Source organism: Hydra vulgaris, chromosome 06 (assembly GCF_038396675.1).
Source record: "Hydra vulgaris chromosome 06, alternate assembly HydraT2T_AEP".
Lineage (NCBI taxonomy): Eukaryota > Metazoa > Cnidaria > Hydrozoa > Anthoathecata > Hydridae > Hydra > Hydra vulgaris.
In genome coordinates, this window is record NC_088925.1 from 11,672,501 (window position 1) to 11,681,324 (window position 8,824).

At 25.2% G+C, this 8,824-nt stretch overlaps 1 long non-coding RNA gene across 1 annotated transcript in view; it reads left to right on the forward strand.

Annotated features, from left to right (window-relative positions):
* LOC136080952 (uncharacterized) overlaps nt 1-1,412 on the forward strand; it is a 3,336-nt gene extending 1,924 nt beyond the window's left edge. The window contains exon 4 of the long non-coding RNA XR_010638755.1: nt 1,239-1,412. This is a non-coding gene — a long non-coding RNA (uncharacterized LOC136080952). The remainder of the gene's footprint in view (nt 1-1,238) is intronic.
* Nucleotides 1,413-8,824: the final 7,412 nt, after the last annotated feature.

Genomic DNA, 8,824 nt, shown 5'->3' on the forward strand with positions numbered 1-8,824 from the left:
TGGAAACGGATCAGTAATGGATTGGGGATGTATGTCGGCAGCAGGTGTTGGAAAGTTAGTATTTATTGAAGGAAATATGGATAAACATTACTATAAATGTATTATTAAAGAAAATGTTGAACAATCAGCACATAATCTTGGTATTGGTGATGACTTCGTTTTTCTTCAAGATAACGATCCCAAACATAAGGCCAAAGATGTGATGGAATTTATGGAAAAAAAAGGTTGGGACATACAAAATCATCCACCTCAAAGCCCTGATTTGAATGTAATAGAACATTTATGGGATGAAATCGATAGACGAATAGATAGAACAGGTGTAAACACCATTGAACAATTAAAAGTCCAAATTGTAAAGACGTGGGAATCAATCGATCCGTCTATTACAAAAAAACTCGTTGAATCGATGCCAAGACGTCTTGCTGCTGTTGTAAAAGCTAAAGGACAAAATACACGATACTAAAATATAAGTTTAGTTCCCATAATATTTATCAAAGTGTACTATTTTGAAAGCGTACGATTTCTTTTGTCACCTTCTTTTTGTTACTTTTCTTGCTTTTTCATCAAGATATTAAAATAAAATTTTTTTCTTATTCTGTTTTTTCAATTTTTGTTTAAATAATTATAAATCAAATAGTTTTTATTCAGTTTTTAACTTGTTCCTTGCATTTCTTTTATTCTAAATTAAGAGTTAGTAATTTTTTTAAAGTGTACGATAACTTTTGTCACACAGTGTATATATATATATATATATATATAATTTATATATATATATGTAATTTGTTTATCTATATATTTTATATATAATAATAATCCATTTATTTAACCATAAAATATGAAAATTTACAATAACATTTATAATCTCACATAAATAAGATTAGGTGTCACTCATATAGTTAAAAACTAGTCAATGGAGTGACACCTGAACCTATAATTATAAATTATATATATAAATAAGTTATATATATATATATATATATATATATATATATATATATATATATATATATATATATATATATATATATATATATATATATATATATACATATATATATATATATATATATATATATGTATATATATATATATATATATATATATATATATATATATATTTATTTATTTATTTATTTTTACTTTTTAAATTTAATAATAATTATACTAATTTAATAACATTTTTTTTTTTACGTTTGCTTTCAGAATACTAATGGTACAAGTTTTGTTTTTTGATTTAGATTCTGTATCTCAATGATATCCTGGCCTATCGATACGATATCCTGTTAATTGTAGTTTTATATATTGCATAAATATATATGCAAACACTCACACACATAAATTTTAAAGAAAATATTTATATTTTTATATATATATCTATAAATTGTATATTTTAAGCTTTTTTATATTTATCATTGTATATTACTGTTTGTATTAATTATTGTTCAAATTACAATTAGTTCAAATTTACAATTTAGTTTTATTTGCCAATTCAATATATATTATAGCCACGTTTAATTGCGTTTAATAATATTTTGCGATTTTTTATACAGCGCATTTAAGCGTTGGTTCAACGTTATATTTCAACCTTTACTCGACGTCTTTGAGTCACGTTAAATCGACGTTTTACTAACAACGTTACAAATCCTTGCAAAATAGACTGCTTTAACAGCGTTTATGCAACGCTTTTTAAGTAACGTTTTTTCAACGTTAAGTTGCGACGTTAATACAACGCTTTTTATGTAACGCTTTTTCAACGTTTAGTTGCGACGCTTTTGTAACGTCATTTAGTAACGTTTTTTCAACGTTACGCAATAACGTTTAATCAACGTCTATTAAACAACGTTACATATCTTTGCAAAATCGATTACTTTGTCAACGTTTCCGCAACATCTTTTGCGACCGGTTTTCAACGTTGATTCAACGTTGTCATGTTTGCTGGGTTATCTGATAATGAAAGATTTAAAAAAAATTTTCAAGTATTCAACCAGTAATTACCTTCAAACAACTTCCAAACTTACTGAGACAAATAACGCGCTCAAAATATCACTCTAGTCAAATGTCAAGAAAATGGGACTATTCAAATGCAAAAACAGTCGGTTATATTTACAAGAAGTAAATAAACTTGAGACGTCCAATGGCACTATTTGAAACATTAAAAGTCACACTACATGTAACAGTAAAAATGTCATTTATCACCTAAAATTCTTATCATGTAAAAATTATCTACTTATACTGGAAAAACAAACAATTTAAGAAACCGCACACATAGAATAAAGAGTCCTTTAAACAACTTTATTATATAACTTTTTGCAAATATCAAAATCGTGATAATTACATTTGCAATCGTACTACTGATGATTAATACTGAAAGGCCTCTAGTACTATTTAATATTTTGTTGGTAATATTTTGACATAAGAAACTTATTCATAAAAAAATTTATTCATTTTTTTAATATTGTTGCTTTTGATAAAATTTTTCCCACTTGACATTGTACTGATCTTTATTGTTTCTTTTAGGTGCTTTATATATTTCATATCGTTTTTCTATGCTAAATGCAAAATGAAAAAAAATGAAATTTTTTTGCAAACTTTATGTAACTTCTGTTGCAATTAAATACAACTCCAAATAAACGAACGACCAATGAAAAAAAACGTCTGGTCTGGTTTCCAGGAACAAAAATAAAAAAGGTTACGGGTCAAAGAGCCTATTTTTTCTGAGACCGGAGGCTGTATCCTTATCAGCCCCCGTTTTAATGCATGTAAACTAGTATTTGTTTTAGTCACAATAAGCTGCAAAAATCTGAAGTTTCATATAAAAAAACAAAAAAAATATAGCTTCAAATAATATAACAAATAAAATAGAAATTTGATATTATCTGACTTTTTTTATTTTGAAATATCACATATAATTGCATAAAACAAAGCAAAAATTACAAATAGTTACTTGATTTGCTTAAAATCACACAAACACCTTGAAAAAGTTAATTTTTAAAATATTTCAAAATAAATTACATGTTTTGGTATAAAATAAATAGTTTAGCAACGTAAATAGATAAGATATAGTAATCTATTTGACAGATGACGTTAAATTACAACTTTTAAACAAATCCTGTTTCAAATAACCCCGGTTATTTAAAACATAGACTCACTAGAAACAATAGAAACATAGACTCTATCGTGTGTCTTCACTTCATCAAAATTATTACCTGCCTCTGAGAATAGTCTCATTTTTAATGTTTCTTAATTTTTAAATAGTTAAAAAGTATTTATAACCTTAATGTAAAAATATAAAACAAATATAAAAATAAGAAATATATTTATAATATATATATTTATATATATATATATATATATATATATATATATATATATATATATATATATATATATACATATATATATATACACATATATATATATATATATATATACATATATATATATACATATATATATATATATATATATATATATATATATATATATATATATATATATATATATATATATATATATATATATATATATTATATATATATATATTAGGAAATCCGGCTCCTGCAAAAAGTTTACAAATCTGGCAAAATTTTACCCGGATTTCTGATTTGGTCAGATATTTATTACACCTGTTTTGCCGTGTTTACATGTATACTTAATATTTTATTTATACAAATCAATGTTATTTGTAATTCTATATTCTTTGAACTCCATGTTTGTAATGGTATCGTACTTACATTTATTTACAATTTAATTAGCTAAGCCTTATTGCAAACAACAACTCAACGAAAAATTCTAAAGACATACGATAGGAAGACATACGATATTCTGAAGTAAAGACACACAATAGAGTCTGAAGTGAAAATAAAAGTGTGGTTAAATATACATTCAATAAAGTTACAGTACAGAGGCTATCGATGCAAGATGGAAGTCAATTTCAGCATGCTAAGCAGCAGATTGATAAAATTGAAGAAATTCCAGCAAAACAAGCGCAGCTGGAAAATTCTTATAAATCATCATCATTACTCTGAAAATGTATTGATGAAATTGTTTAAGCTACGTCCGCTGATGGCACAGCACATGAACAACAATTACCAACAGGCATTAAACTCAGCTAAGCCAGTATCTGACAGAACTAGAAATAATTAGACGCGCTGATCCACTACAGTGGTGGAGTGACATTATGCAACGATTGTAAGCTGTGGCTAGAGTAGATCGCATTTACTTGGGTGCCCCACCGACAAGCCCGTCATCAGAGCGCTTGTTTAGTGTTGCTGCTGAGGTCCTTTATTGTCATTGTAGTTTATTCCTGCCACATAATGCATATATATATTTATGCCAATATTTCTAAAGTACAATTTAAAACTGATCAAAGACATTTAAAAAAAATAACTGAGAATGAAGTTACTTTACTTCACTTTCAAATTGAAAGTTTCAATTGTTTATCAATTATATTGTTATGTTATGATATGTTATGTGAAAGTGTGTACTTCTATTTTAATAACTATAATAAAACTTAACAAAAAACAATTGTCACTTGGTATTGAGAATGGTCAACATTGCTGCTGTAATTTTGAAACGAAATCCGGCTCCGGCACTGGCCGGATTTTTCAGTAGAAATCCGGCTAATCCGGCTCCGGCCAGATTTGTAAAAATTAGTATATATATATATATATATATATATATATATATATATATATATATATATATATATATATATATATATATATATATATATATATTTATATATATGTATATATATATATATATATATATATATATATATATATATATATATATATATATATATATATATATATATATATATATATATATATATTTATATATATATATATATATATATGCATATATACATTAAAAACCTGTTTAAAACAATAAAATTGTCGTCTTGTTAATAATTGTTCATAGTAACGCGTATAGCAACCATAGCAGGTTGATAATTTCTTCATTTAATCTCCTATAAAAATCAAAATAGACAATATCTGTGTTTTTTTGAAATATTTCTACTATATTTTAAAATATTCAGTTTTAATGTGTTTTTATTGTTTTATTTGTAGATTGCTCAAGCAACATCTTCCTTTATATTAGTTTCTTTTGTATTTTTTTCATTATTTATTTTTTCGAATGTAATAATCTTAGAACAACGAAATCTCAAAATCCACACAGAGTTAAACGTTCAAATTTTCACGAGTTGTTTATTATACTTTAAAGTAGTGTCTGAAGCAAGATCTTTAATAGAAATGTTTTTCTTATTGACAAATTTGTATTTTCCTGTCAACTTTTATTCAAACTTTTGAATTATTAACTAATTTAGCTGCCGTAATGAAACGAAATTGAAATATAATATAATCCTGCTCCAGGCACTTTATCAATGTGTTGTCTCCAATTTATAAAATTTATAGCTTGATAACACATTTTTCAAGTAACAGTTGTTTATTTAACTCACTTTTTGTGTGTTTTTATGCTTACTGAAGCAGTTTAAAATTGATTTTTTTTATTTTTTAAAAAGTTTTTTTTTACAGTTTTTATTTATTGTTCATAGTTTTAAAAAAAATCAAATTTAAACTAAGTGCTTTGGTTTTTTACCATTGATCCACCTAAATGCAAAACATTCAAACTGCAGATGGTGATTTCATTAATTTTTGATCTTATGAATTGTGTTGCTCCATAACGAAAGGGCCGTTCCTCTGTTAGATCATCAAATTTGAGATTATTAAGCTGACTTTGTTCTTTGAAATCTGTTGTCAAAATCTCAGAATTTTATTTTAAATTTTAAAAGAAAAGTAATGAAATTGATTTCAAAAGTGTAAGTTTAACTTTATTAAATTATTTTGTTTTGTTTGAACATTTTATTTGAAGAAAAGGCAAGAAAATACATAAAGTTAAGTTTATGACACAGTTGACCATTGCATCCTATTAGATAAACTAAAGCACTATGGTATAATTAATTAAACTTACAATTGGATTAAAAGTTATCTTACCGATAGAAAACATTACGTGTGTAATATACAATCTGGAGTTTAAATGTTTTATGTGGAGTCCCCAAGAATCTATCCTTGGTCCACTTCTATTTTTAATTTATATAAATGATTTTTGAAATGCATCTTTAAAACTTAATTCTGTCATGTTTGCTGATGATACAAATCTATTTCTTACTACCAATGATATTAAGAAATTATACTTAGATATGAATATTGAACTAAATAAATTAAATAATTGGTTTAGGGCTAACAAACTCTCACTTTACTCAGAGAAAACAAACTATATATTATTCCATAAAAAACACTAGAAGAAAACCTTCCTCTCAAGTTGCCTGACCTTATCTTAAATGAAAACTTAATTAAAAAACAAGCCAGTATTAGATTCTTAGGAGCTTTTGTTGATGAGAATTTATCCTGGCTTCCTCAAATAATATATATTCAATCTAAAATCACTAATATAATTGGTATGATGTATTGAGTTCGCTCATATATCAATAAACAAAGTCTCAAACTAATATATTTTGGACTAATTCATTGCTTCATCGGCTATGCAAGCAGAACATGGGCGAGTACGCAACCATCAAAACTTAAAAAAATTAAAGCTTACAAAAACATGCTAGCAGAATCATTTACTCTGAAAATAAGCGTGGACACGCCAAACCTATAATGAGAGATATGAAAATGATGGATGTTTTTGAAGTAAATATCTATCAGCATTTAATTTTTATGTATCGATTCAATAATAATCTCTCTCCTGCAAACTTTAATAACAAGTTTGAAATAAACATAAATTAAAATTATTATCTAAGAGCAAATATAAGTAACTCATATAAACTGCCTCAAAACTTTAATAAGTATGCTGAATATAGCATTGCGTATCGAGGACCAAATAAATGGAATGGTTATCAAAAAGGATTCAAATGTATGGCAAAGTCATTAAGTTCATTTAAGTTTCTAATAAAAGAGAACATTTTTAAGAACTATTTGTGCTTAAAGAGATCACCAAGTAACTTTAACTATTTTAGCATTTATTTTATTTGATCTTTTTTTGATTTACTGATTAGCGCAGCAGTTTTATGCCCATTAGGGTTTTTAATTTAATATCTATATTCTATTGAAAATGTATAAAAGGGCTCTATGAAAAGATTGCAATGACGTATTGTCATTTTCATCTTCTTTGAGCCCCTGTCTGTTTAACTCTTTATTTTATAAAGATCATTGTAAAAAAAAAAAGTTTATATTTTTTATTGTATATGCAAAAACGGTGTTTGTTGACAAGGTTTTACTGTCTTTTTTGTTCTACGGACATATTTTTTCTTTCTTGTATATATATATGTTGATTATTTATTGTTAAAAAGCAAAATAAATGTAAAAAAAAAAAAATACTAATAGTATACTACAGCAAAAAGGTGGATTTAGTTATAATAAACATCCTATACATATAAATTAGCTTTTGAACAAAAATTTTTTTTGCAATATAAACGCAAATTAGAGTTCTGCGTAAGAAAGCTCTTGTTATGCCACTGCATATATAATCAAAATAATTGTTCAATATTATAAATAAATATTTTGCAAAAAGTCATTGTAATCAAAAGCGAATAAACATTTTATGAAAATTGTAATGTGCCAGTTAATTTAATTAAATTTTAGTTCTTTAAAGCATTACAAAGATATTTACCATAATAAACCAAAACAAATAAGATATTTACTATAATAAACCAATGCAAATAAGATGTTTATTATAACAAGTTAAAATAAACACGATAATTGTTATAAAAAATTTAAGCTAAAAATATACTTTTTTAAACTTAATTCCATCAGACTTAGGGTTGATCTTAAATCTATTTATAGCAAGTGTATGTCTTAATGCAAAAAACCAAATCAGTAAGGAAGGAACTAATCTTTTGCTGGTGACAACTCAACCTCTATTTGTCCAGGACATAATTAAATCAGATTTGGAATTTTATTTGTAAAAATCTAATGTAATCTCAAAGGTGAATTTTAATAACAAATAATGAGGAACATATGTTAAAAATCAAAATTTCTGATTTTATTCTTTTTTCTTGTTTGTAATTATGAGCAAACGCATTTTTTTACGGTTTACTTAAGCTTTATGAACGGAACTTTAGTTTAGCGAGCAAACTTTAGCTAAGTTATAACTGTTTTTAATAATCATTTATTAAATATGAAGGAAAATGAAATTTATATAATGATTAAAGATAAAAGTTAAGTAAGACAATAATATCCGCATGCATATTTATAAGAATATACAAATAACTTATTAAAGTATTTAAATAAACTAAAATTATTTATTTTTTCAACAATAGTGTTGTCTTAGTTAACTTGCCCGTTCTGCAACTAAAAATATAATAATATAAAATAATAATAAAAAAATATAATCGCAAGATTTAGTAAATTATTTGTATTTCTAGTGTAGACACATCCCAGTGGGCACAGGACCTAAATAAGACGTCTTTTGAACGTTCAAAAGACGTCCAAAACGTTCAATAGACGTTTAAAAGACGTCTTTTTTACGTCCTGTGCCCAACGGGATAGTCCATTACACAATAAGCTATATGATAAAACAGTGTGAAGAAATGTTATGTTATAATATTTAATCACACAATTTGGACTTTTAATATACTAAATAGTGCGATTAAATGTTTTAAAACTTTTTACTTTCTGCGGATAAAACAGACAAACTTTACATTGAATATCATTATATTTGAATATTAAAAATATATAAAAATATTGTATATATTTTTTATAACATCTTTTTTTTTTATAAATAGCATTGAGTTAGATTTTTATAGGATTAAGTTGTG